Source organism: Dasypus novemcinctus, chromosome 20, assembly GCF_030445035.2.
Source record: "Dasypus novemcinctus isolate mDasNov1 chromosome 20, mDasNov1.1.hap2, whole genome shotgun sequence".
Classification (NCBI taxonomy): Eukaryota; Metazoa; Chordata; class Mammalia; order Cingulata; family Dasypodidae; genus Dasypus; species Dasypus novemcinctus.
In genome coordinates this window covers 12,245,088-12,266,648 of record NC_080692.1, presented here as the reverse complement: position 1 = coordinate 12,266,648, position 21,561 = coordinate 12,245,088, and the positions used below count along the sequence as shown (strand labels likewise).

The window sequence follows — 21,561 nt, the reverse complement described above, 5'->3', positions numbered from 1 at the left end:
CAAAGAAGACGCAGCAAATAGACACAGAGAACAGACAACCCGGGTGGGGAGGGTGGAAAGGGAGAGAAATAAATAAATAAATAAATAAATAAATAAATAAATCTTTAAAAAAAAAAAAAAAGAAGTGACTCAAGTAGTTGGGCACTCGCATCCCACATGGGAGGTCCTGGGTTGGGTTCCTGGTGCCTCCTAAAAAAAATGAGCAGACAGATGAGGGAGCCATCTTGGGGATAGGGGGATGGCAGTGGGGAGTAAAACAAAACAAAACAGAACAAAACAAAAAACCCACACTATTTGGATTGTGCTTTGGATAGTTCTGATGTGGCCATGCACATACATTGGTATTTTTTTCTTTTAAGAGACAATATGGAATGTATATATTAGAATATGTATCATTATTAGGATCCAATAACTAAGTACTTAACTTTTTCTTGTAGCTTCTTTCAGGCATGTAGTTGGTACTCAAAAGATGTTGGTTGAGTAATTAATGAATGAGCAGTGTTGATAAAAATAAGTTTGCTTGAACATGGTCTTTGCCTGAAAATATTAATAACACTGAAATGAAGCAGTATAAAGAGAAAAGCAGAAATGACACAAATATATGTGATATATATATCAAATAAACAAATTTTTTAAAAGCTCGCATTAAGGGTATGTGCAAATTGTGTAATGATGAATTCTTGAGGATCCTCTGGAACATACCATATGAAACTGGGGATACTTCCTAGCTGTTTTTCAGTGAGTCAGGGAAGTCTTCCCAGAGGAGCTGAGATTTTAGGAGATTCTTGAATCAACATCCAGTTCACATTATTTTAATTTCTAATCTGATGGTTGATTTCCAAGAGTTGAGGGCAGGTTGTCCTGCCACCGGCTTTCTCTGTGGGTTTATACACATTTCAGTTTCCTCCCTGGGTTCTCCTGTGAATTGGATGTAAGTGCCCTATTCGTGCTCTAATCATATATCTTGGATCTGGGCTCTCCTTGTGCTGCATCCTGCTTTCTGGTTTTACCTTATGATTGCCTGTTCATTGTTGGTCAGTGGCCATTCAGTTTCCCTGTGCACTAAGATGTGTAACAGCACCACTCGAAATTTACATAGCACCCTATCTCAGAGGAGATCAAAGCACTTTTGCAGACAGTGTCTTGCTAATCTTCCATACTTCATTGCAGAGTAAAGAGGGAAACTGGCTATTATTATCCCTATTTCACACATGAGGAAATGGGAGCTCAAAGAGGTGGAATGATTGGCTCCATTGTACGAGTGCTTGGCGAGCTGGGAGTGGTTCAGTCCTTAGGCTCTTGTGACTTTTTAGGTGGATAGTCTTTTTTTTTGGTAAAGCTGTGTAGAGGGACAAGAACATCAGAGCTTATTCCCCCCATCAGATTTAGAATGAGTTTTTTGTAGTACTTGGCCTATTGCCTTAGGTGATGTATATTTTTCAGCAGAGTTGTTTATAGTGTGAACTTGGCCTTGAACTCTGTTGGGACTTGAGCGCGTTCTGGTCAGAGAAGCGTCCATTGGCTAAGGCTTCTTTCGGGTTTGTGGGAGGTCTCTGGGGAAGGAGTGAGCTTTAATCAGAAAGTGATTCAATTGAGAGGAAGGAGATGAATAGAATAGTTTCCTGATGTCCCGTACGTATTTGTGCACCTTTGACTAGCAGTAGCACTTTTGGGGGAATTTTACTGGGTGATTACCCATGTGGCGGAGATATTTAATGGAAAATTGTACATTCCCGGGATTCCTGCTGGCAATGGGCTCTAGCTTATCAAATCACTCGCTTGTTTGCTCTGACCGCTAAATCAGGTTTTTGGAGAAATTCTGGGCCTGATTTGCCTGGGGACTTTTAAAACAGTACTCCAAATTGAAGGAGCTTTATCTTGAAATGTTTTATTGGCCGTTCTGAAACTCCCTTATGCAAGAATGATGAAGCCAAGGTATGTGTAGCATAAGGCGTGGTGTTTACTCAGTTGCCAAGTGAGACTTGCTTTTTTTTTTTTTAAGTTTTGTTGAGACTTGGGCAATCATGATTTTTTTTTTTTTTTCCAGGCTCATCTGCAGTGTACTCCCTAAAATATTTTGTAGACTCCTTGGGCTGTGTTGCTTCACTTTGACTGTGTGTACTGGACAAGACATTCAGACTCAACCTCCTCTTCAGGTCACAGGGCATAAAACACATCCCTCGGGAGGTTAGTGGAAGGTGGTTCTCACCGGCCGCCGCTCCTGGAGGGGGGCAAGCTGGATTTCTGGCATTTGCATGAACTGTTTGGAGGCTACTGTTACCTCTTTGGGGTTACGCCCACTGGGTTTCGTGATCTGGCAGCACAGATGAAAAGCGAATTCAAGCTGGAGAGTGAGTGTGTCAGGCGGCTCCATAATCAGCTTTGTGATGACAACGGAATGGACAAATCCAAGAATTTGGAACCAGAAGGTGTGGACTTGGTGACTGCTCGGCCCTGTCCTTGGCAAGCTGCTTAGGTTCCACAGGTTTCAGTTTCTCCTTTCATACGATGGGGTTCCTGTCCTAATTATTGACCAGGAATGGGAGGATTAGGTGAATAGTGCACGTGAAATCCCTCATGACTGGCAGAGGGTCCTCTGAGTCACTGAAGACAGCCACAATTGGGATAAAGACACCCAACGCGAAAGGTGGTGACAAAGACAAAATGATATTATTATTGAAATAATGAAAACGCTCTAATAATGAGCGAAGGGATGAGTGTGCAACTACGTGATTATACCAAGTCCCATCAATTGTACACTTTGGATGAATTGTGTGCTTTAATAATAGGTATCAACAAAATTGATTCGTTTTTGTAAAAAAAGATGAAACGAGATAACTTGCCCGTAACACCTGGCATATCGCTTTACACGTGGCAATAAGCAGTGTCCCCCTCCCCCCACTCCCCACCCTGCTGTGTGCTCTTCTCGCCCTCATTTCCCACCTATAGGAGGAGTTAGACTTTGCAGGAAGCCCCTGTCTTGGGTTGTTCCTCATGTGGGTTCATTTTCCTTTTTTTTTTTTTTTTAAAGATTTATATTTTATTTATTTCTCTCCCCATCCCCCTCGTTGTCTGCTCTGTGTCCGTTCACTGTGTGTTCTTCTGTGTCCGCTTGCATTCTTGTCAGCGGCACCAGGAATCTGCGTCTCTCTCTCTCTCTTTTTTAAAAGATTTATTTATTTATTTATTTCTCTGCCCTTCCCCTCCACCACGGTTGTGTGTTCTCTGCGTCTATTTGCTGCGTCTTCTTTGTCCGCTTCTGCTATTGTCAGCGGCACGGGAATCTGTGTTTCTTTTCGTTGCCGTCATCTTGTGTCAGCTCTCCATGTGTGCGGCACCATTCCTGGGCAGGCTGCACTTTCTTTCGTGCTGGGCGGCTCTCCTTACGGGGCATACTCCTTGCGCGTGGGGCTCCCCTACGTGGGGACACCCCTGCGTGGCAGGGCACTCCTTGCGCGCATCAGCACAGGTCAAGGAGGCCCGGGGTTTGAACCATGGACCTCTCATGTGGTAGACGGACGCCCTAACCACTGGGCTAAGTCTGCCACCCTCCGTCTCTTTTTTGTTGTGTCATCTTGCTGCATCAGCTCTCCGTGTGTGGCACCCTCCTGAGCGGGCTGCACTTTTTTCACTCAGGGTGGCTCTCCTTGCAGGGCACACTCCTATACAGGGGACACCCCTGTATGGCACGGTACTCCTTGCATGCATCAGCACTGCACGTGGGCCAGCTTCACCACACATGTCAGGAGGCCCTGGGTTTGAACCCTGGACCCTCCCATGGGGTGGGCGAACTCTATCAGTTGAGCCAAATCTGCTTCCCAGGTTCATTTTCCTTTGATTGCCCATGAGGGATTAGGCCTTGGTTCAAGTTTCTGAATCGTCAGTCTTGAATTTCCTGGCACCAGTGTTTCCTAATCCTTCCTTACAACCTTCCCGGTGCTCACTGTTGACATCATCAGCCTTTCTTCTACGATCCCACAATATGCACGATAGTTTTTCAAAACCTCTATTCGGATCTTATTTTATTCAACCTAATTTATATTTATTTTTCAATTTATAAGTTCCATGATGGTAGGAACCGTACTTATTAATTATTTATTTATTTTACACCCTTTCTACCCCATCCTCCCCCCCATTGTTTGCACTCCCTGTCTGCTCATCCTCCTTTTAGGAGGCACTGGGAACTGAACCTGGGACCTCCCATGGGGGAGGTGGGCCTTTAACTGCTTGAGCCACATCCACTCCCTGCTTGTGGTGTATCTCATTGTATTTCCTTGTTATGTCTCCTTATTGCATCATCTCCTTGTGTCATCTCGTTGTGCTAGCTAATATGTGCCAGCCTGTGGTGTCAGCTCGCCGTCTTGCTCGTCTTCTTTAGAAGGCACCGTGAACCAAACCCGGGACCTTCCATGTGGGAGGTGGTCACCCAACTGCTTGAGTCACAGCTGCTTCCCCCATATTTATTTTTGAAGGTTATGCAGCATCTAGCTCAGTTTCTGGCACATAATAGGCACACGGTAAAAATGAATGAGTGGATGAATGAATGAAGAAAATGAACAACTATTAACTACCTCTAAGCAATTGCCTATAGACCTTGCTTCCCAGGATATTCTGCTAAAACCAGTTAGAGACTCTGAGTTTTCAGGCTTGTAGTCCATTGGTGGTTAAGTGAGGGTCTGATTACAATGACCTCTTGAAAGAGTGATATTTTGATCACCTGTCAGTTTGAATGATTGTCCCATAGTTTCTGTTCCAGTGATTCATTATGACTTTGTCTCTAGAAAGCCAAAAAGGTTAGTCTCTTTTGTTTTATTGGTTTTAAAAAATTAGCCCATTTGGTGACTCAGATAAGCCAACTGGTTGTTTAGAAGTGAGGAGATGAAGCACACGGGCTGATTGTGTTTTTCATTTATTAACTGGTCGCTTTTGTCATTACATAGGCAGGTTCCAGATATGACTTCAAGTGGCATTGCAAAGGATAATGTTGGCTGGTGGTCAGCACAAAGGATTAGAAAGAAGCATGAGAATGTTTGAATTATATGCCCAGCTCAGCCACTGTGTGGCCTCAGGCAAGTTACGCAAATTTCCCTGTCGCGAACTTCCTGAAATAAAAAAAGGGAAGTAGTGGACAGGATAATGGTGATAATTCTGAGAATTTGTGCCCCATTGTGGGTATAACGTGTACCTGTTGCTCAGGGATATGGTAAAATACTTTGAAATGCTTAAGTACTGTAGGAGTGAAGAATGTTCTGTTTATTCGATTCTTTCTCCTTGACTTGCATTTGTCTCTTCTTCTCTACCTGCCATTTTTACTCGCTTCCAGGACCACTGAGGCATGCGAAGCCCTTCGACATCGACTGCATTGACAGGTAATGTATGTGACGGCACGGTCTTATGCCATGATTTAGAAAACTAAAGAGAAACCACTATCTGAAAGCTTTTGTTTTCAAATACACCACCATTGTAACAAGTAGACCGGGCTCCTGTGTTCACAAAACACAGGATTTTCATTATTTCAATAATGGTTACATATAGTAGAATTGCTGACCAAGATTCCATTTTGAATGTCCAGATACTCATTTAATGAATCCATACTCACAGAAGGCTGTCATTTAAAATTTCATGCCTAAAAGATAGCTTGAGGAAGAAAGGAAGGAAGGGAAGCAAAAATGATAATTAAGCCAGGCTCTCGTTCTTTGGAGACTTTCTGAGCTCGGTTTTGCTTTTGAGAAGCTGTCCTTCTTGGAGGTTCCCTCCAGCCTTCCTTTTGCTTCCCTTTCCCAGCTCTTACATTTTCCTTCTACTGTATTTCTTCTCGTCTTTTATTTGACTCTTGCTTTCTTTTCTTTTCCCTTCTCTGGGGGTAATTGGAGAGGGAGGATGTGGTCAGAATTGATGAGGTGAGAACCATTCCAGTTCCCTTTTTCCTCTACCTCAAACCCTTAGCAGATGTGCAGCTTAATCAGATCATCTCAGCTCAGACCACGAGTGGAAACTCCAGAAACCTCAGCCCAGGGACAGTAAGGCCACAACTTCACTCTCAGTGGCGGAATCATTCTAGAAAGCATTCGGACCAGACGTTTCAGTCAAACTGATTAGAAATTTATCTCCACGCCAGTGAAGAAGGCACCACAAGAATTTTTTGGCCTTTGTTGATGGCATCAGTGTGTCAATGGTCCATCCCAATTTGGCAGAGGACCAGCGCCCTGAATGGCCAGAATCTTGGTACTGTTTAGCCACTGCTGCCTACTTTCCCCTCTGCTGTTCTAGTTGAGTGTCACTGTTTATATAACGCTACCTGCTGGAACATGTATGCGCCTTAGAAATAATGGATTTTCTGTGGCACACCATAACTTACGTGATGGTTTAGACCTTATAAGCTTGAAGAAGATGATTATTACTATTTTTGCAACCAATTCTATCATGAATCAAAAAGACAGGAAGAAGACCAGGACAGAAAGGCATGAGATGCGACTGTGTAAAACAATAGACCAAATCAGAGATTTCATTTTTTGCTCCATGGAATTTATACTGGTTTCCAAGCTCAGGGGTGTTGGTACTTGTTTCCAAGAGGGAAAATGGCTTCTAATGTTACCATGTCTATAACCAAGAAAATGATATTGTAAACTACCTCACAGAAGTTCAGTACTTAGAAAATTCATGTTGGTATTGACTGACTTGGGCATCAAAAAGATATAGTTCTGGTCGAGAAATCTGCATTGCAATTCATTCCTGGAGATGCCTCAAGTGACAGATGGAGTAGCAACCTTACCAAAGGATGTTCTTTGGGATGCCTTGCTTCTCATTCCTGAAAGCTATCTTGAACTTGATGTTCTGGCTCCCAATTTTGTAGAAAAGAGGGATTTGTAATAGATGAAGTTATTTCCAGCAGTGGGTAAGACGTATTACTGGATGTGAAATCAACTTAGTGCATCTAGTGTTAAAAGAGAGAATAGAACAGAGTAGAAAATATTAAAGTGTATCACATATAATGAAGGTATATATTCTTTCTTGAAAATTTTCATCCAATCACATATACCTATATCTATATCTATATGTGTGTGTTGGGTTGGTGTAAAATTTCTCACTATGGACAAAGGCTGCAAGCTGCAGCAATAGATGATTGCTTTATTCTTACCCAGATCATCAGGGCATGATGCAGACAATCTCAGTTAGAGAAGGATACTTTGTCCTTGATTTATTTAGTGCAATATATCTCTTTAAAATAATTTCTATAGAAGGAGAGAAACAGCATTTAAAAATAACTTTCTTTTACTTTTTCCAGAAGAAATACATATTAATCTTAGAAACTATGGAGAATATAAATACAAAGAAAAATAAATTAAACTCTGTTTCTATTACCCAGAGATAACTAGTCAATATTTTGATATCTATCCTTTCAGTCTTGAGGACGTGTGTGTGCGTGCGTGCATGTGTCAAATAGGACTGCATCCCACAGAATTTTGTAATCTTCACTTTTCAAAAATCCAGGTATAAGAAGCCTACTATTTTTTTTTCTAAAATACCATTTAAAGAGGCAGAATTGTTTTCAGTTGAAGCACTTTTTAAAAGCAGTTGGAGAGTGGACAAGTGGTACTTGGATGGAGAAGGGACAAACTAGTCATCCTGGCACCTGGCATTTTCAAATGAAACTATCACTTAGACATGATAGATCAAAACAGGGAGGTGAACAATGACATAATTGCTTGTACTGAGAGAGACATATATTGGGAAAACTGAAAATCGGGATACTCTTATTGAGATGAAAGAGAGAACTCATTGTCAAGGTTGTGAAATAGAAGGACCCACAGATGCCAAGAAATGCATATGAATTTATTTGCATGCAGGCTAGACACAAAGTAGATTTTAGAGTGTTATCAACGACTTCAGGCGGGGCAAAAAGTTGTGTTTATTCTTAGATGATTACCACCTGTACAGGCCCCGTATTGACATGATCTCATAGCTCTTTGCAAGATAGCGTCTCATTTGGATCTCACGATGGCATTGAACGGAGGAGTAAGCTAATCAGTATCATCTACATTTTACAGACAGGGAAGCTGAGACTCGATGAGATGAAGTAGTTCTCCCAAGGTCATAGGATCCAGATGAAGTAACTGAACCTAGAACCCGGGGCTTCTATTTCTTGGTCTGGTTTCCTGCATCTGGCACCGTTTCACCATCACCTGCCATCGCCACTGGGGTCTGAAGGATCGTGTTTGCCTCTTGAAGGGGAACAGCAGGACTTAGTTGACTGAGACCGCCCACAACCTCTTCTTTCTAGGAGCTTCTAATCTGAGCCTTGGAAATTCTGGGGCCCTGTGGACAGGGAGTGGTAAAGAATTCTATGGCATTTTAAGTTGCGCTGAGGGCAAGTAAGATATGGATGAAATGTCCTTCTAAAACCGGGTTTGTCTGCTTTCAGGTTGAAACTGCCTCATACTGATGGTTGTGAGTAGCTCAGCAGCAAAACCCGAGGGGGGCGTGGATGCAGGCTGGACCTGGCTCCTGGAGAAGGTCACTCTCTAAGGTGACTTTGGGGGCTTCCACTGGGAACGTATCACCGTCCCGCCAACAGCATCTTCTGCTCACACAAGGGCCTCCCTTAACCCATCAAGAGAAGTCAACAGAATATCGAAACCCCCGCAGCACTCACCTTGCTCTTCTCAGGCTTACAGTGTGCTGACTTGCTTTTCTTGCTTCTCAAACCATGCAATGTGATCGTCAGCACAGCGGCTTCCTGTTCGAGGGCTAATGACTTCTTTTTATGCCTATATTTAAGACGCTTAAATTTGTGATTCATTCTTCATAATTAGATATAATGCTCAGAATCTACCCATGTATATAACATTAACATTTCCCTTCAAGGGCTATTATTTTCCCCTCTGAGCCGTTGCCAGCGTATGGAGATCATGAAAACATGAGGATCAAATGCTGTCATCTCAGGTGCAACCTTAATGTCTCCAAGGGTCCTGGGAGGGAAGTGAGTCCATCTGGGCGCAGGGGGTGGGTTGACCTGTCCCCCCAGTTTGGGGACACCTATCATCTCCTGGAATACGATGACTGTTTAGTTTGAACTCGGGCTTTTCTCTAGCCCCACTGGCCCCACCTTTTCGGTTTCTTTCCCCCTTGAGAGTGAAACCAAGAAATGAACTGTGGGGTAGGAGAGTCAGCCAGTGAGCGGGTAGGGGGTGGAAAATAAAATATCACTCAGATGAGGGGAGGGTGGGGAATCGTCCGTCTGAAGTGTCAGCAACGGTCTGCCCCTTCCCCCTGCCTTAGCTCGGTTCAGAGAACCAGAAGCTTGAGCAGGTTCTCAGAAGGAACCCGTCCCTATCCCACCTGCGTCTACTGTTCAAGACGGGGCGCAGCCTGGGAATGGAGAAGACGGCGTTTTCTAGCCCCCAGGAGAGAGATGCTGCTGAGGGAAGGCGTGGAGAGCTAGAGAGGGGAAAGGAGCAGGAATTGGGAGGAGAGAAAGAGGGGAAGAAGCGAGAAGGAAGGGACGGGAAAGAGCCTGGGAGAGAGAGAGAGAGAGAAAGTCCACCTGCTTCAAAAGGACCGACTTGCCTTCTCAGTCTTGCCAACAGCTTCGTGACTGTCACTTTAGCACCTGGGACTTCCTCTAGCTGCAGACACAGGGAGCTGGCGTTTCACTGGTGACAATAAGTGAATTGAACAGCCTGTCGACAGATGGGCCGGCTGTGAGGCTCCGCTCTGGACTCTTTTGTTATATTTGCATATGAGAGCTGCCGAGCTAGCACTTAGGTTAAAAGAACATTCACACACACACTCGCACCTTTCCACACAGTCACACGCACTCACCCACGCACACTTTCACACAAACATACGCTCACACCCCCACCCCCCACCCCGTCATCTCTCATCAAGAACCTCTTCTCCCCTCCTAACCCCAAACCCTCCACAAGGTAGCCTTCTCATGACTTCAGAAATAATACAGTATCTCTAACTGGGGATATTCGAGCTGTCAGGCTTCTCTGTCAGTGATAAAGACTCAGAAATTTGTGTCATGGAAGATCTGGCTGTAAAAGAAAGAAATGTAGGTAGCCCGTTCCCAAGGCTGTGATGAGTTCATCAGATGCCGAGGCCTGACGCCACCGCTTCTCACCTGCTGGATGGAGCTAAGCTGCAACCCTGGCTCCCCTTTTGGGTATGCCCTGCACTCTTGTGCCCCTTCTTTTATTTTGCATCCCATACCCTTTTCCAGACAAGTCCCACTATTTTTTAGGTGTAACTAACATGAAGACTTTAAGCTCCGAGGAGCCAAGCCCACAGGTTTGCATCTCTTTTTTTTTACCCTGCTGCCTTATCACTAAGCAATTCCCCCTATGCTGAATGTGTGTGCACCACCAGAGTCAATCCCTCTTTTTTTTTTTAAAGATTTATTTATTCCCCCCACCCCATTGCCTGCTCTCTGTGTCCATTTGCTGTGTGTTCTTCTGTGTCCACTTGCATTCTTGTTAGTGGCACCGGGAATCTGTGTTTCTTTTTGTTGCGTCATCTTGCTGTGTCAGCTCTCTGTGTGTGCAGCGCCATTCCTGGGCAGGCTGCGCTTTTTTTGCACTGGGCGGCTCTCCTTACAGGGTGCACTCCTTGCATGTGGGGCTCCCCTATGCGGGGCACACCCCTGCGTGGCACGGCACTCCTTGCGCACATCAGCACTGCGCATGGGCCAGCTCCACACGGGTCAGGAGGCCCTGGGTTTGAACCCTGGACCTCCCATGTGGTAGGCAGATGCTCCATCCATTGAGCCAAATCCGCTTCCCTCAGTCACTCTTTGGTTTAGTAAAAATGCACCAAAATGAACGTCACTGAGAAAACATGACAACCAGAGGCTGTTAGAACGGACTTAACCAGCTCATGCCCTGTCGCCTCCTTCCTCCCGCTCCAAACTTCGCCCTGAGAACAGGAGCATCTCTCCGCAGACGTGGGGTACCTCTCAGCGGAGCCTTGGTCTGCGAATGCACCGTTCTCCGGCAGGGGCTCAGGTCAATCACACCTGGGGCATGTTGTGATAGGAGGTGCTTTCCTGGTGGCCCTCTTAAGGGTTTGAGGTCAGGTGTGAAGTCCCAGGCCAGGCCCGGCCAGATGCTGAAGAGAGTTGCTAAGGGACGTAGAACTCCTTCCATTCTCAGGCCTCCTTCCACCTGAGGTCTCCACTCACCTCGCCCTGAGCCAGGTCTTATTCCCACCCGAGCAAGGTCTTAAGGAAGTTAGGATGAAGTTGAAGGAGTAGCTTGGGACCTTCGCGCGTGTAAGACGCACATGGGAGCTCGTTCCAAGATGCGGAATCCCAGGATCTGCCCTAGAGTTTCTGGGTCAGTAGGTCTTGGGTGGGGCTCAGGAATCTGCATTTTAAACAAGGGCTGTAGGAGAGTCTGACACAGGTGGGCAAAAGATCTCGCTTTGAGAAACACTGGAAAGGGGGATGAGCTCTCAGATGAACACTGCCCAGATGCTCCCCTTAGAAAACCACCCACGGTGCAATGACCCCACTCGGGCTCCCCATCGAGTGAGATCCTGGTGAGAGAGCGACAAGCACCAGCTCTCCTCTGTTCCCTGGTAGCCGGCCACTTGAACTTGGCCGTGTGCTGCGCACGACGCATGGGTCGAAGGCGGCTTTCGAGTCAAACAAGGAAGCGGTGGAGAAAGCTTGAGGATGCTTCGTGGATCCCACCCCATGGCGCTGGATGTGAAGGTGAATTCAAGGCTGACCAAGTTCTGACAGGCTTGGTACCATTCAGGTAGCGAAATAGTGAAATCATTATCTGGTGATTCATGAGCTGTCTAGAGAGCCTTATCACATCTCAGAAGGAAAATTCTGCAGACTCTGGAGTAAGACGGGGCATTTTCGGGGCCTGGGGGGTGCGCCCCCGAGGAAACGCTGGAGGCGTGGGCAGGCCACGGGCCGGGGCGGCACCACGGAGGCTATGGGTGAGTGGGAGAAGCCCTGGCAGGGGTGTCTCGGCTCCTGGAGGACACCCAAGGCCAGCGTGTGCTGGAGGCCGGGGTGGGTGGGAAAGCAGGTCACCGTTGTCAAGGAGATGTGGGAAACCTGGGCGTGTGCCGAGAGGACAGGGCTCCGGGCGGCACGTCTGCTCAGGGGCGAGGCCGCCTGCTGCCCCTCGGGCCACTCTGTGGTGGGCAGCAGGCCCTGGGGGAGAAGGGCCAGGTGGGGGGAGCTGGGGGGACAGAGCCGGGTCCTGCCGTCCCCACGTTGGGCGGCTCCCTGGGGGGGGAGGAGGTGACGGGAGAAGGGGAGGCCGAGAAGGCCAAGGCTGCAGCTCCTTTCTGGTTCTGTTCCCATCCACAGTGGCACTGACCGTCTTCTGCCCACCGAGGTGCCCAGGCCAAGGGGGCAGAGAGGCTGGAGATGGTGCCCGATGGTGGCACCAGCGCAGGGGCCGGACTGGAGCCGCAACCAGCCACCTGCGCTCGGGGCCTGTTACCAGGATGGGAGAAAGAGCCCCACCTGGAAGGCTTCCAGGCCGGGGACCTGCTCCTCCTACCTGGGCGCAGCTCCCACCACCTTTGGCACAGAGGCGCTTTCTTAAAGCAACAGCTACAAACTAGGTCAGTTTCAGGGATGGAATGTCGCAAGGCTTGGAGGGAGAAGCCCGTGGATGTTGCAACTAGGGACGGGCCAACTCTTCTGAAAAATGCGCCCCACTCCCCTCATTACACTTTCTCCTGCTTCATATCAGAGCTAAGAGATGGCTCTAATTTGTGGTGGTTTCCCCCCCCTCTAGTTATATTTCTATGGGCATTTTTTTTTTTAAGTAGGAAAGTTGTAGGATTTCAGAAAAATCATGCAGAAAATACAGTTTCCATATTAACCCCCCATTAGTAACACTTTGCATTAGTGGGTTTCCTTTGTTACAATTAATGAAAGGATATTATTATAATCGTACTATTTTAAAAAATAATTGTTTATTAGGGAAGTTGTAGGTTTAAAGGAAAACCATGCAGAAAATAAAGGGTTTCTTTAGACCATCCCTATTATCAGCACTTTACATTAGTGTGGTACTTAGGTTATGATTAATAAAAGAATATTATTATAATTGTATTATCAACTATAGTCCATAGTTTACGTTAGGGCTCAGGTTTATGTTATACAGTCCTATGGTTTTTTGTTTTATATCTTTATTCTGATAATACGTATGCAACCTAAAATTTCCCCTTCAACAACCTTCAAATATACCATTCATCGGTGTTTATCACATTCGCAATGTTGTGCTGCCCTCACTACCATCCCTTACCAAAACTTTTCCATACTCCAAACAAAAACTCTGGACCCATTAAGCATCAACTCCCATTCCCAACTTCCCACCCAGGCTCCTGGCAACCTGCATTCTAGTTTCTGGTGCTCTGATTTTTGCTTATTCCAATTATTTTCTATCAGCAAGCTCACACAATATTTGTCCCTTTGTATCTGGTTTATTTCATCCAACACGGTTTCATGGTTCATCCGCCTCGTTGCATGCATCAGGATGTCGCTCTTTTGTGTGGCTGAATAATATTCCATCGTGTATTATCTATCACAGGCTGTTTACCCATTCATAGGTTGGGGGACACTTGGGTTGCTCCCATCTTTTGACAATTGTGAATAATGTCACTATGATCATGGCTGTGCAAATACCTGTGCAGGTCCCTGCCTTTAATTCTTTTGGGTATATGCCTGTGTTATAATTTCATGAGTGAGAGTTTTATTTATTGATTTATTTTATTCTGTACCTCTTTTCACTTGGTTCCCAGCTGTAGTTGGGGGTTTCCCAGCTGCGCTTTGTGGACTCCTAGGCCTGTAAGGCCCATTAGATGGGGATTTAAAGGAAACAGAAAGCACTGGAATTGGAGGAGACCTCAGCGCTCACCTTGACCAATGGCAAAACAGGTTGAGGTCCGCCCACGGTCTGAAAAAAGGTCTCTGCCTTGATATTAAGCCATTTCAGAGAAATAATTACGGACGTCTTTCGAAAAGACCTCTAGAGAAGCAAATTCCTTCATTTTCTATGACAACCTGCTTCAGTGGCACCCATCGGCGGCTCAGAAATGGTTGTTTTCTTTTAAGCAATGCATTTTATTGGTACATATTACTACGGCATACAATTCATCCAAAGTGCACAATCCAAACGGTATTTGGTATAATCACATAGTTTTGCAGCCATCACTTCCATCATTATTAGAACATTTTCATTATTTCAATAATAATAATAAACAAAAAGCAGATAAACAAGTAAACAAGAAAATTCTTTACCTCTCAGTCTCTCTCTGTTTCCCCTTCTGTACATGGCTGTTATTTCTGGCTATTCTTGGATGGTTATTTATTTATTTATTCAGCAGTTTGATTGAGATGTAGTCATATACCGTAGGATCTATCCAGAGTGTATAACCAATGGCTTTTAGAATAATTACAATGTTGTGCATTCATCACCACAAAACATTTTAGAACCATTTCATGACTCTAAAAAGAAAAACTCCACATCCTTTAACAATCCTTCCTCAGCCCTACGTAACCACTAATCAAATTTCATCTTTATAAATTGATTTATATTTACATTTTATATAAACGGAATCATACAACATGTTACACAATATATTAAGTTCATAGTAGCACCACCATACAGTAAGCAGTGTTTTTTATTAATCATATTTTAATTTATTTTACAGAAGATAAAGGTCAGGGTAGGGGAGTGTGTTGTTACAACATGATTTTGGGGAAATCTGATATTGCCATCTTTTTGGCCACAGAAGTGGGGTCTGAGAAGTACATTTAGAGGCAAGGTTATGCTTTGCCAGAACCTTTCCATTCCCATTCTTTAAAAAAAAATTATACATAATGCTGTGATTAACATATTTTTCATCAATCATGTCTGCATTTCTGATTATTTTCTTAGATTAGATTCTTAGAGAAAGGATTATCAGGCCAGAGGGTATGTCATGTTTTTATATTCAATAAAAAATGCTCTTGCATAAGTCTTTGCAACTGGCACATTGCAGGTGCTCAGTAAGTATTTGTTAAATGGGTATGCACATGAAAAAAACCCTTTTTATAGAGTAACATAGACACAACTCAACATTTCCTATTTTAACCACTTTCAAACATACGATTCAGTAGTTTTAATTACGTTCACAATCTCCTGCTCTATCACCAACATCCAGGAGCCTGACTTTTTCATCACCTCAATTAGAAACTCTGCACCCATGAAGCAATAACTCCTCTTCCTCAGGCCTCCCATCCCTGGTAACCTCTGGTCTACTTTCTGTCCCCATCAATTTGCCTGTTCTAGATATTTCACGTAAGTGGAATCATATCATATTGGTCTTTTTATGTCTGGCTTATTTCACTAAGAATACTGCTTTCCAGCTTCATCTATGTTATAGCATGTATCGAAACTTCATTTTTTAAAATGGGCTGAATAATATTCTGTTGCATGGAGAGACCACATTTTGTTTGTTCACCTGTTGATGAACACTTGGGTTGTTTCCACCTTTTGGCGACTGTGACTGGTGCTCCTGTAAAGATTGGTGTGCAAGTATCTGTTTGAGTCCCTGTTTCCAGTTCTTTTGGGTATATACCCAGGAGTGGAATTACCAGACGGTAATTCTAGATTTAAACTTTTGAGGAATGGCGGCACCGTTTTACATTTCTACTAACAAAGTGCTAGGGTTCGGTTTCTAGGAAAAACGTTCTTTTCCTTTTTATAAAAAAAAATAGTGATCTTAGTGGGTGTGAAATGGTATCTCATTGTGGTTTTGATTTCATCAAGGGATATTTTAATGTTTCCTCTCAGGAAGAGGAATTGGAATCTGACCAGTGGGAGTGAACCCTCAGAACTTGCAGCCGTCTCTCATCAGCGCCAAATTAAAAAAGGCCTGCCATGCGTCAGCCCACATTTTTCACTGAAATCGTGAGCTGTCCCCGTGTTTCCTTCCACAGTGGAGCCCACTGGCTGGGAGACGGGGCCCGATGCCAGTGGACAAGTCCCGGAGGAGTACATGTGGTCCCCTTGGAATCCAGAAAGTTCACCGACAGGAAGAGGGACCCCACGTCTGTGGGGCCTTCCGGCTTCTGGAGTCTGAGCCCATGCTCACGAGCCTCGAAAATGCCTGGCCTCTGGCCATCCCTGCCTCGGAGGAGACCACTGCCCCGCTTGCCATGGGCTGCAAAATATATCTGCTTACTGCTTTGTTTTGGGTGGGGGGAGTTTTGGAGAATGACGAGCAAGAAGCCAATGCCCCATTCAATCTCTACAGTAACAATAAATTGTTTGGGAGTGAATCGATGTAGAGAAATACCAGATATTCTGAAATTCTAAATCGGTAAGGATTACTGAAGGATACCGCGTTCACCTTTATTCAGCGTTGGTGTCCGTGTACAGCTGAGGCCCGTTGAGAAGTTAGTAGTACGGGAACTCTGTACACGCACACGATTGTTTTGTAAGTTCACAACTGCTGTAAAATATATTTTAAAAAAAAACATTAATAGGGCGGGCTGGGGGAAAAATGCACCAAATGTAACATATGGACTATAGTTAGTAGTAAGGTTTTTTTTTTAAAGATTTTATTTTTTAAAAATTTCTCTTCCTTTCCCCCTTCCCCCCCCCCCCCCCCGCCCAGTTGTCTGCTCTCTGTGTCCATTTGCTGTGTGTTCTTCCGTGTGTGCTTGTATTCTTGTCAGCGGCACCCGGAATCTGTGTCTCTTTTTGTTATGTCATCTTGCTGCATCAGCTCTCTCTGTGTGCGGCGCCACTCCTGGGCAGGCTGTGCTTTTTTCATGTGGGGTGGCTCTCCTTATGGGGTGCACTCCTTGTACATAGGGCTCCCCTATGTGGGGGACACCCCTGTGTGGCACGGCACTCCTTGTGCGCATCAGCACTGCACGTGGGCCGGCTCATCACACGGGTCAGGAGGCCCTGGGTTTGAACCCTGGACCTCCCATGTGGCAGGTGGACGCTCTATCCGTTGAGCCAAATCTGCTTCCCAGAAGTAAGATTTTGATGATATTCTTTCATAATTTGTAAGAAATGTCTCACAACAATACAAGGTGTTGGTGGCTGATGTATGGGACCCCTGAATGATGCTATGCGTATTTGCTTTGTAAGTTCACAACTTTTACCATATACTTACTATTTATGTATGTTCATGTACAAGTGATTAAAAAAAAAAACATGGTGGGTTGGGAGAAAATATACCAAATGTAAGATACTTTAGTTAGTAGTGATATTTTGAGGATGCCATTTCATCATTAGTTAAAAATGTTTCACAGCAATGCAAGATATTGGAGGTGGGGTGAAGGTGGGAGTGCTGTGTGTTGTGTTGTGTGTTTGTTTTTTAAGCTCACAACTACTACTATACATTTATTGTTCATGTATGTTTATGTATGAGTGACATACTTCAATAAATTAAAGAAAAGAAGTTAGTTGAGCTTGTGATGGCAGCCGGTAGAGCCTCTATGGTCTTTTTTTTTTGTTTTTGAGGGGCCACCTTCTATGGAGATCCAGCTCTTTGGTCTTAGAAAATCCTTTTCATTCTCTGGTAGGTGCTGCATTAGTTCTATCCTGTTTAAGAGCAGGACGCACAAAGCAACCTGATTCTTTCCGTAACCAAACATGAGCCATTATTATTATGATCATTTCAATTCCTGCTGGGCCATGCTTGGATCTTGAGAAAATTCCTCAGTCACTACGACGTGGTTCCCCCACAGTGCAAAGTGCTGCAAACATTTACGCGTTAAATTCCCCACAACACTGTGGTGGGTAGATAGACAGGGAAAAGACCGGAAACAGAAGGTTTTTTGTTCATTGACTGAAATGGGAAAGTTTGTGAAGCTTGAGCCTCAAAGACAAGATTTTAGCATCACTTTTCCTTCCTGGAAGTTGCTCTTGTCACAAAGAGCGTTTTCTTCTCCACATTAGTGAAGGGAACAGAACCCAAAGGATATGCTTCTTGAAGATGTTTTTCTCAATATTTGCGCAGGATTTGCTTGGAAGTATGTACATTTTCTATTGTCTAGCTCTTCTCTTTCTTTCTTCAAGAACTTACTTATCCAACCAAATGTTGACCAGGCTTCTAGGTGGCATGTAGCCTTGTACTGTGGAAAGGCATAGTGGGGTGGGGATGGGTGCAAGAAGGATAGAGCAAGGTCCCAGCCCACCCACTGGCACTAGGAAGGTCAGGAAAAGTTAAAGGCAGAAGGCAGCACAAGTGTGAGCACCCAGGGGTGACACAGACAGAAACTGCTGTCAAAGTGCAGAGAAGGCAACTGTTGTGGTGCAGAACGTCTGATTGCCCCAGAAGCCTTTGCTGGGGAGGGAAGAAGTCCACGGTGAGGGCTAGAGGTGTAATTGCTGAGAGGTGAGTGCTCCCCTCTCCCTCCTCCCTTCTCTCCTTTCCCAAGTTCATGAACGCAGGTGAGGACTTTGCCTGCAACAAAAAATTTACTCTGATCATTTTTTGAGTAAATGTAGTCTTTTTTATTAAAAAAATGTTTTTGTAAGCAAGTCTTAACCTCAGAATAGATGTTTTCCGAGGGATTGTTAAGGAGAAGCCGCTGATGTTTTCAAGTGTGTAAATCCGTTAGGGGATCATGAAGCCTAGAGACTTCACTTCTGCCTCTGACCCTAGCTGGCAATTTAATCTTCAAGCAAACCACCTGCCCTCACGAAGTCTCTAATTTTTTTAAAAACCTTTTAACAATAGCAACAACAATAGTGACAAAAAGGCTCACATAATACCTTGCCCAGTTGTAAGGATTAGAGGTCTTGCAGTTTTTATCATCTTCAAAGAAGAACTTCTAGGTTCTTTCCTGTTGGGCTTTCAGCCTTGACTCATCATTTATGTTTTCATCCATCATGTCTGGATTTAAAGGGCAGAGGGTTTTGGAATGGGTTAATTTGGGTTTGTATCCCGGCTCTGGACATGGGTGAGTGACTTGTCCTCTGGGAACCTCAGTGTCCCCATCTGGAAATGGCAGCCGTGATAACTACTTCTTCGGATTGCTGGAGGAATGAATGAGATCACGCTTGTGAAAAGCTTAGCAGAGTCCTGGCATGTGTTTGGGGCTCAAAGAGGGGCACCTGAGATTGTGGTGGAAGGATGTGGCTCTTGGTTATGACCAGCCCTAAGGAGACCCACACAAGGAGGCTGCTGTCCTGAAGAAAAGCCAGAACATATCTCCCCGGGTTTGCAAGGTTGAAGCAGGGTTGGCCTGCAGTAGCGGGCTGGGGGAGTGTTAGTCTCTTCAGCTTTAGAGTCCCTCCTTATTTGTTTGCCGTGGGGTATTGGTCATTCTCTGATTTCAAGCTGAGCTCGGGTGCTTGGTCTGTCCCCTCTACCAGCTGACAAAGTCTGGCTGCAAAAAGGAGGCAGCCAGGCCAGGGCCCAGCAAAGCGTCCGGCATGATGAACCTGGACCACAGCATGTTCTAGAGGGGCTGGTTGTGCCTCATTCCATTCCATTTCAGCCTGCCTTTGCTAGTCTTTGAGATGTTTTCACTTAATACTCCATAGGTAAAATGGATGGCAGTAAAATGGTTAAGAGTCCAGGCTCTGGACTTCAAAGCGCTGTGTCTTGTTAGTTCAGCGCTCTTGCCTCAGTTTCCTCATCTCTAAAGCGAGGACAAAATTGTACCTACTTCATAAGGTTGCTATGAGGATCAAAGGAGCTAACATACTTAAAGCACTTAACATTTGGTACGTAGTAAGGGCTTGTTAAAAGGTAAATTAATTTACTATACAAATTACTTAACAGATCCAAATAACATTAGTCTGTGTTCTAAGAGATAGGCAATTTTTTTCCCCCTATGATCCTAGGTTACTATGAAATTTTTTTCTTACAATTGATGAACACATATTGAGGAATTACTATTAACCATGGTTTATAGTTTACAGTTTAGTTTTGTACCGCACCATTTTATAGGTTTTAACAAAATGTATAATGGTCTGAATCCGTCATTGCAAGGTCATGCAGGACAATTCCTATGCCCTCAAAATGCCCCATGTTACACCTTCCTTCTCCCTCCCCTCAGAACCTCTGTGACCACTGCCTTTATATCAATGTTACAAGTTCTTCCATTACTAGAATAATAATAAGTCTGCTTAAGTCCATAGTTGCATTCCCCCTTAGGTTTGTTCATTCCTCAATCTTGAGAATTTGGGGATGGTGATGGCCACTCTGCTTCTGACTGAGAGGGGACTTAGATCCCGTGGGGTAAATGGGTGGAACCGTCTTGCGTGCAGTTGTAGGTACTCTCTGTTTTTTGGGATGGGCGTTGTCCATCATCATCCTTTTGTTAGTTGTTCTGGGCGAGTCCGATGAACTAGAGAGTAGGTGTTGCAACTCTGCTGAGATTCAAGGCTCAACAGGCATATGAACAGACAGATTTAAGTTTCTGGGATGGTTTTTATGAATTTTAATAAAGATACAGCCTCTGGCCCTGGTGCTGGACTCCTTCATGCCATCACAGTTCCCCACCATGGATCCATCATTGCTTGACATCAGTAGGTGTAGGACAAATGTTGTGGTCAATGCAACGAAATTATTTATGAGCCTCTTTGATTAGCTTTATTATTGCTTTTCATGCACTGTTTATGGTCAGTTGAACATGTTTGGAAAGAGGCTTGGAAAGATGCTTGTAATCTTTTCTCATTCTCCATATCCTGTCCTGGGTATATACATGATGTAGATAGAAAATTCCTGAGTTTTAATATTTGAGATTTTATTTTTATTAAAGTTATGCATGCATGTAGTTTAAAGAGTAGAGAGTACAAGGCTTATTACCAAAAAAATGGCAGTCCCTTGCCCAACACTTTCTACAATTTTCTGATCCTCTAAGGAAATCTTTTTCAATTGTTTTAAATGTTTTTTTGGGTACTAATCTTCATTAGCTATAAATATCATTTTATAAGTGCCATTCCTTTAATTTCACCATTAGGCGTTCTCTATTTTCTTTTCATTCTGGGAGATGAAACCGTCTTTCTCTTTCCCTAAACTGGGACCTCTCCCACCTTCAGTTACACTCCCACCCCTCCCCGTTCACTCAACACAGTTAGGTAGTAAATGTGGGTGAGTTGGGCCTCAGCGTTTCTGTTACTTTGGCTATGCAATTACTAATCGCAACGGAGCTACTCAGTTTGCAATGATTACCCTGTTTCCTTAAAAACGTTTTGGATTTTCCTTGAGTTAATAACTGCCTTGCTTTTACTCAGTTTTTAAAAAACTATCACTAATCCCTGAATTTGCTTTTACTTGTTTTTGTCTCCTTGCAAAATGTTCAAATACATTAGGTATGGTATTATTTATTTTGGAGACTTCTGGAGGCTTCTGGTTGCCAGTCTGGGGGTTTCTCTCTAGCGTTGAAATCTCCCTGCACCTTGTTCCCTTTGCCCCCTTTTTGGGTTGGATCTCCATTTCCTGATTGCCATGTCTTTATGTATTCCCTGTCTGTGTTCTCCTACCCTTCACTTGTTGGAGAGCCCCCTTAGTAGCTTCCTTAGAAAGTAGGCATGGGAGGTGAATTCTTTTAGACCTCTTATGTCTGAAAAT

At 44.4% G+C, this 21,561-nt stretch overlaps 1 long non-coding RNA gene across 1 annotated transcript; it reads left to right on the top strand.

Moving 5' to 3' along the window:
• Nucleotides 1–5,308: 5,308 nt before the first annotated feature.
• LOC131274732 (uncharacterized) lies at nt 5,309–10,434 on the top strand. Its single transcript, XR_009182008.1, has 3 exons — nt 5,309–5,369; nt 8,049–8,332; nt 8,423–10,434. It is a non-coding gene; the product is annotated as an uncharacterized lncRNA (long non-coding RNA).
• Nucleotides 10,435–21,561: the final 11,127 nt, after the last annotated feature.